The sequence below is a fragment of the Lygodium microphyllum genome, chromosome 1 (genome assembly GCF_053477565.2).
Source record: "Lygodium microphyllum isolate KBCC chromosome 1, Lygodium_microphyllum_v1.1.10, whole genome shotgun sequence".
NCBI classification, from domain to species: domain Eukaryota; kingdom Viridiplantae; phylum Streptophyta; class Polypodiopsida; order Schizaeales; family Lygodiaceae; genus Lygodium; species Lygodium microphyllum.
In genome coordinates this window covers 193,698,574-193,706,550 of record NC_141135.1, presented here as the reverse complement: position 1 = coordinate 193,706,550, position 7,977 = coordinate 193,698,574, and the positions used below count along the sequence as shown (strand labels likewise).

Sequence of the window (7,977 nt, the reverse complement as noted above, 5' to 3'; positions counted from 1 at the left end):
AAGCTAAACCCCTTCATAGCTATCGATCACTCATCTTTCACCCAGTCAGAGTTGATGTTCCAGCTAGCCTTAAGCTCTTCACCTATCTTCTATCTAGATCGCCATCTAAGCTTCACACTGTGGAAGCACACGGGTGGACAGAGCCATCTTTGTATCAGTTGTTTGGAGTTAAAGAATTTACTGATTCTCCTCTTATCTGTTGTGTACTCTCTCTATCTCTTTCTCAGATTCTGTTCGCCGCGCCGTGTGGTATTTTACATGGTATCAGAGCCCAGGGGGCTCTAGAGATCGGAGAGCATGCAAGAGGCAAAGGCTTCAACAGCAAAGAGAAACTATGTCAACTTTTGGAAGCGCTGCAGGAGGTGGTGTTACTGTACCGACTATTCAAACACTGAGGATTTGTCCACCAACCTTCAGCGATGAGCTTCTGGAGACTGTGCTGGGGACTGACGCAAAACCATAGCCTACCCCCGACCCATCAAATCCTAGTGTGATGATTCCTCCGAATGCAGATCTTCTGCAAGCTTGGAAACGAAGGAATGCAGATGCATTGTGTGCCTTAGTTACAAGCTGTTCTGACAGTGTTTTGACTTTGATTCAGCATACAACCAAAGCGTCAAAGGCTTGGAATGTACTAAGGAGTCAGTATGAAACACAAAACCAAACAAGGATTAAAAACTTGGAGAATCAACTAGCAGCGGAGAAGTTTGCTGAAGGAGAGACGGTTGAAGTATTTATCACTCGGATTAAGAATCTGTACGACCAGATGGCTGGCGCTGGGATACAAAAGACTAGCGAAGAGCTAGCTCGGAGGTGTTTTCAGATTTTTCCACAAAAGTTTGATGGACTAGTAACTACCCTTAATACTCAGGTGAGACCTCAAGCTTTGACTTTTGAGGAGTTTTGTGCATTATTAATGGAGGAGTTGAGGCTGAAAGCCCGAGAAGGAAGCAACAATGGAGATGCTACATTCTCTACCAATGCAAAAGGCAAAGGTGTTTCCTCCACCAAAAAACATGGTGACAAAAAGAAGAAGGGCGGCAAGAAGAAGTTTCAAGGAGAGTGCTTCTACTACAAGAAGAGAGGACATGCAATTGCAGATTGTCATGTCAAGAAGGCAGATGAAAAGAATGGTACCCTTAAAAGTAAAGGGAAAGAGACAGCCAATACGGCTGAAGCGGAGTTGGAATTATTCATGGCGACCATTGAGGAAGTGTGCTCCTCGGCGCAAGAAGAATCTACCACTGACTCATGGGTGTTGGATAGTGGGGCCTCCCGTCACATGACCAACAAGAAAGGTCTATACAATTCTATGCAGCCTCTATAAGAATCCATCAATGTGATGGTTGGAAATGATGCTAAATGCCCTGCTACGGGCACAGGTACTATTTCTTTTGTTGCTGCAAATGGTGAAGTCAAAAAGCTTTCAAATGTGTTGTATGTTCCCGAAATCAGGAGAAATCTCTTATCAGTTGCTGCCATAACTGATCTTGGTCATGAAGTGAGGTTCAAGAAGACAGGTGCAAAAATGATTGATAGTGCTGGCACAATTGTTGGCAAAGGAGAAAGAAGGAACAACCTGTATGAGCTAAGTGCTCTTACAGCCACCGTTGGAGTGGGCACAAGTAAGCTTTGGCATGAAAGGTTTGGACACATCGGATTTGCAGTATTGAAGGAGATGCAAAAGCAAGGTATGGTTGCTCACCTACCTACAATAACTGAATTGAAGGAACCATGTGAAGCTTGTATGATGGGGAAGCAACACAGAAAGGCATTTCCACAAGAAAGCAAGAATAGAGCACAGGCTCCTCTAGAGTTGGTGCATGCTGACTTGTGTAGTAAGATGCCTACACAAGCCTTGGGGGGATTTTCTTATTTTATGTTGATTGTCGACGACTACAGTAGAAAGATGTGGGTGTACTTCCTTCGTGATAAGGCTCAAGCTTTTGGTAAGTTTAAAGAATGGCTAATACTTGTTGAGAATGAAACATGGAAAAGTGTGAAGAAATTTAGAACAGATGGTGGTGGTGAGTTCAACTCAAAGGAGTTTGAAGGCTTTTGCAAGAGCAAAGGGATCAAGCGTCAATTGACGACGCCTCACACACCTCAGCAGATTGGTGTTGTGGAACACAGGAATCACACCATTGTGGAGATGGCAAGATGCATGCTAAAGGGCAAGGGATTGCCTAACCATTTTGGGCTGAAGCTGTTAATACTGCAGTCTACATTCTAAATCGGAGCTATACAAAGGCTCTCAAGGGAAAAACACCTCATGAGGCTTACACTGGTAAGAAACCATCTGTCTCACATTTCAGAAATTTTGGATGTGAATGTTATGCACATGTTTCAGATGAGAAGAGAAACAAGTTACAACCAAAAAGCAAAAAATGTATCTTCTTGGGTTATAGTGATGAGCAGAAGGCTTACAAATTATATGACCGAGAGGCAAAACCGACCGCAGGTATTCTAGATATCTAGTAAAATTTAAGAACCATCCTGTAGAGGAAGCACAATGGATGCACGCTAGAGACTTAAATGCTTTCCCCACTCTGTTAGCTCCACATTGAGCTAATAGCAATTGAGGTCAATTGCTATCCCACCCCGGGAGTATGATGCCAGGAGGCATATTCCACGGTGGATTCCGTGCCACGGTAGATTCCGTGCCACGGTGGATTCCGTGAGGTTTTACGGTGGATTCCGTAAACTTAGATGACCGGGGCTCATACACAAAGAGGATTCTTTGTGCGAGAAGTTGATGGGGACGCCTGTCCTTTTCGGGCGTTTCATTAATTTAGTGTGTACGTGGGTGATTCCATAGCGGGTGATTTCGCAAAATGCATATTAAATTAATAAACGTTTATGAGTTTAGAGTGCGCACTCGTAATAAATTAAGGTTAGGATTTATTTCTAACCAGTTGATTTATTTATGTAGCTGAAGACTGCTAGGTATTCACTTTTATCTGTTTAATTGTATTATTTTACTAACGATTGTGAATGCTTCAGTTGATGTGTAGAGATAGCAGCAGTGGCGGAGGAAAGCATTGGAGTCTAGCGAGTATTCGACCTTTGGGTTATATTTTGATAGGCGCCACGCCTATATTTTGTTATGTCTATTGAGACATTGATTATTGATTATTATTTTGTATGCGCCTATGCGCACGGATATGTTATTTCTATTTTGGACATTGAGATTGGGCGTGCCAGACTCTATGGGCACCATCCATTAGCTTTATTTCCTATTTTTGTAGAAAGTAAACTCAAAAGCTAAAAGCTTGTCATATTTTTGTAAATTGGGCTATTATTGAGCATGAAGATTGAAATATACATAAAATACATGCTTTGTGAAGCGCTCACACAAGGCATGGGGGAAGATTGAACCCAATTGGTCTCTTGCTTCTTGTCGTGCATGCTTTTACATTGTTTTTTGTGCAAAAAGGTAGAGTTCATTGTTCTTGGGGACCTTCCGGGATTCACTACGTGAGCATTCTGCGTCCGATCTGCGCACCATGTAATCTTATCACTTGACATAGAAAAACAATATCAGACAAGTTTCTTATTAGCATGTCATCTTATTTATCTTTGAAATACAAAGAGTCCCGCCCGTAGGCTTATCCACAATCCGCCCGAAGGCTATCCAACAATCCACCGGGATCACTTATTCCAAGTTTTCGACCGTAGACTAGTATGCGGGCCTCGAGATCCAATCCCGAGTCACGTTAGCCTCTTGTGCAGGAGCCGGAAGGCAAGGGATTTATGGCCAAAGCCCCCCCTGGCACCCAAGCATCCTCTTGCTGCAAGTAGCGCTCAACGAAGAGACCTCTCGCAGCGGGTTCGGTCCACCTTCCCGGTGCGGTCAACAATCCCCTTGGTTAGGGTCAGGTAGGCAGTCGGGGGTAACTGAAGCTGCCTCTCCCTTCAGGCTTTCAACCTGAAGTATAGATATTCATTTATCTTTTAATTCATTGGTCAAACAAATCCAAACAGTGCTCTAAAATTTGTAGCAAGCACAAACATTTCCATTGGTCGTTTTTTTGGTTGTTGACAAACTGCTAAGGAATGAATCCTCCCTTTCGAATGCGTCCAGCACTCGATCTGGGATGACTTGCAACTTGGCACGATCCCCTATATCCTGGGTTAGGGTGTACCCTATTAACCCAACTTGGTCAAACCTGGAGTTCATTGGTTACTTCAGTCAATCAGCTAGACTTTAGTTTCTAAACAATCTTCCTTACTCAAGAAGGATACTAAAGTGTTCATCCTTTTGCAAGTTAACTTGCGTAAGGATCCGCTAACCCCATTGTAAGACCTTGTCCATTCTCTAGTGATCCAATCACAAGATCATATGACTCCGCATTTGCTATGCAAGCGTCGGATAGAACTATGAGACAATGGAGTCACGAAAGAATCTGTTTCAGATTCTTTAAGCTGACGTCGTTAGACCTAGGGATTCCAAGATTCATCTTTGTAAGATTCTCAGGGACAAACCCTAGTTTATTTTACGATTACAATTCATTGTTCCTACATTCAGTGAATGTGGGCAAGTATTTAAGGTATAAGCGTTTCATGGAATTTAACTTATTTCGAATAAGTATTCTGCGGCTTGGGTGTTTAGGTTTTATGCCAATTTGGTTAACTCTAGAATATAATTTCAAGATTACTTCAAATGATTCGTTGGCTACGTGTCAATTGATTTTTCAATCCTTATCGGTTTGAGGTCAAGCAAGGTTAGTTTCAACTAATATTCCCTTTTCTTTGCGAACAAACACTACAAGATATAGACCTTATAGCGACGTTTAAAGCGACGAAAATACAAACAACAAAATTTGCCCCCGTCGTCGCAAAAAGTGTCGTTATTGACGACGCCATGGAATCGTCGCTATTAGCGTCGCTATATGCGTCGCTATATGCGACGCAAATATTAGCGACGCAAATAGCGACGCATATAGCGACGGTTATATAGAATTTGCGACGCTGATAGCGACGACAATAGCGACGCCTGCAGTAAATTTGCGACGCAAATAGCGACGGTAACAGAGGAAAAAAAAATTTTGTGGCAGGGCAGCAAGCTGCCCTGCCACATATAGCACTGTGTGCTGTATGAGAGCCATACAAAATAGTTTCTGCACTGCTGCATACAGAGCGTTTGCAAACAAAAAGAATCTATACTGAAATCATAAAACTGATAGATGAAATAAATACATGATATCGCATAAAATGCGATTGGTACAATCATAAAACAATATCACTAATACATAGAAAATGTCTACATAGATCGGGCGACTAAAAACTAAAGGTATGTGAGCGCTAAGGATCCGAGGGCGAGCTACAAATCGTCGTCCCCCGAAAGCTCGTCCCTCTGCAAAGGAGCATCAAACGGATTCTGCAGAAAAAGAAACAACATATCAATCCACCATACAATAATGCATTCAAATATCTCATGGTAACTACGGACATGAAAGATGAGAGACTTACTGCGCCGCCGCGTCTGTACAATCGGTCGATCAATGATCTGAGACCGTGCCTCTCTGCATATTGAGTCTCAAGGCCTTGCGGATCGCGATTTGTAATGGAGTGCTGCAAAGAAAACAAAATGCTAACTGTTAGAAATATGATTGTCAGTACAAATAATATCTCAAAAAAACAAATAAGCAAAACAAAAGAGAAACTTACAAAGTCCTCCAAATATGTCCTGTGGCCGCCACTCCCAAGATGATGTACCGATCCGGCCTCGATTCGTGCCCTCGCCGCCTCCCGCTGCTGACTCCAACGTCCTGGCGAATTTGTAGCCTCCTCCCTCAGTCGGCGCCAGTCCTCTGCATCTAACCACTCGGGCTTTGGAGCCCCACTCTTGATTGCCTTGCGTGCGTCGGATCGTCTATGTGACATGTATGCACGCATGCAATCCATCATCCAGCCCGTAGAGAATCTATCCACTGCGGCTGGCATCGGGAACTCCTCATGCAAGGATGCTACTATGTACTCCTTGCTCCCCTCCGGTATGTTCCTCCAATGATCCAGGACGTTGTGCCGAAAAACTTGTTGGCACAACTCCCTCATGCGAGCTATCACCCTCCTCCCCTCATCATTCATGATGATAGCTCCTGACCTGCCATCCACTAGGTATCCATAATCCCTAGGAGTGTGCCTCGTATGGGCCCTCTCCCATCTCCGTCCACGCTCCTGGGCATATCCAGGAGACCCCTGAACATCCGGTGTACCAACGGGGGTACCCTCTCCCGGAGTGCCACTGAAAGGGGTGCCACCAGAGGGGGTGCCACCAAAAGGAGTGCCACCAGAGGGGGTGCCACCAAAAGGAGTGCCACCAGAGGGGGTGCCACCAAAAGGAGTGCCACCAAAAGGCGTGACATCTGCCGACGGCTGCGCAAAAGCTGGAGTAACTGGAGTGGACGTCCCTACAGGTGTGACAAATCCTGGAGGTGACCGAGCTCTAGCTGAACGACGAGACGGAGACACCGCGTCCGTGTCTCCACAGCAGCACCCCCCTGATCCTCCTGCAGTCGCAGTCCCTCCCTCTGGCCCAAGTCGCGAGCGTCGAGATCGTCTGCTCGAAGCTGAAGCATATGATCGCACTGAAGCTGATCTAGCAGAGCGCCCTGACGAAGAACGAGACAGCTCCTGATCTGCTATCTCTCTGAATCTCGCGAGCTGATCTGGAGACATACGTGCCATCATCTCCTGAAACTCCTCATCGCTCATCCCTCGACTCATCCTGAAAATAAAGATACCTGCAGAGATAAAAAATAATGTTAGAATAATCAATTGAAACTATACAAAGCGCATTAATATAAATCATTTTTGAAAAATCCATCTTAAAATGCATATCTTATCTACCTTTATGGAAGATCTAAACAACGAATTGAGTAATACAATTCTCCAAGAATGAAGTATTCTATGGTCCCATGTTAATCTCCTGACATAACTCTGCATACACTGGAAGGTCGATAGACATGTCACCATAAAAGAACGAGTCTGCCTCGTTCTCAAAAAATTCTACGACTTCTGTATTTCCATCATTGTTAGCCGATGCGGTCTCCAAGCTTGCGGTGGCCTCCACCCCTTGTAATTTCGATCCCTCTATTTGCATATATTCTTCATCTATGCCTGGAACATCGCTTTGATCGTATACTCTCGCACCTCTAGGAGTTGAAGGTATAACATACCACCATCGAGGTTGTCGGGGATTTGGATAGAAGATTACCTGTTCACAAACACTTACAAACCGTCTTCAAACCATTGTGACATAAAGCATGTCGTATTACAATTAGCAAGCAAATGACTAGAAGATTACCTGTTCACAATGTGCCGGCAACACAAAGGTGTCGCGCAAATCCGTCCATTTTTTTTCGGAATCTATTTCGAGAAATCCAGATGGACCTCGTCGAACCGTTGCGCCAGCTCCTCCAAGTACCACTTTGAACCACTGCACATCGAATATTATCATGGAGAAGCTACGGTAATCCACCGTAATAATACTTTGCAAATTCCCAAAATACTCCATCTCATCCACAACCGTGTTCGGATCCGTTGCTCGTCGCCGGCTCTCTTGCTCAAACCTTGCCATGACACCACAGTCCATTGTGGAGCGCATTTTGTCAATACGCTCCACCCGAAAATGCCGTCCGCGCGACCACGCTGCACTATATATTTTGTACTGCACATTGAAACACTCAAATTAGATGTAGCAAACAAATTCAGATACGACACATTCTAAACCCCTCATTACCTTTGGACTACATCCCCTCGAGAACTCCCACTCCTCCATTGAGACCTCTGCCCCTTCGCTGGATGCTGCGATCAAGGCTCCATGCAACCATCGTGTTGACATAAACCGCGGCATCTCCTCCATGCCTTCGGGATATCGAATCGGTCGGTGATGCGTACTGCGTCGAAATTCAGCTCGCGCTTCCTCTCGATCTTGCCTTGCAATCTGGTACTTGGCGAGCCACGTCTCCATGG

At 44.7% G+C, this 7,977-nt stretch overlaps 1 long non-coding RNA gene across 1 annotated transcript; it reads right to left on the bottom strand.

The window, feature by feature from the left end:
• Positions 1-5,203: 5,203 nt before the first annotated feature.
• On the bottom strand, positions 5,204-5,869 carry LOC148042115 (uncharacterized). Its single transcript, XR_015692607.1, has 3 exons — positions 5,671-5,869; positions 5,473-5,574; positions 5,204-5,380 (listed from the first exon to the last, which is right to left on the bottom strand). It is a non-coding gene; the product is annotated as an uncharacterized LOC148042115 (long non-coding RNA).
• Positions 5,870-7,977: the final 2,108 nt, after the last annotated feature.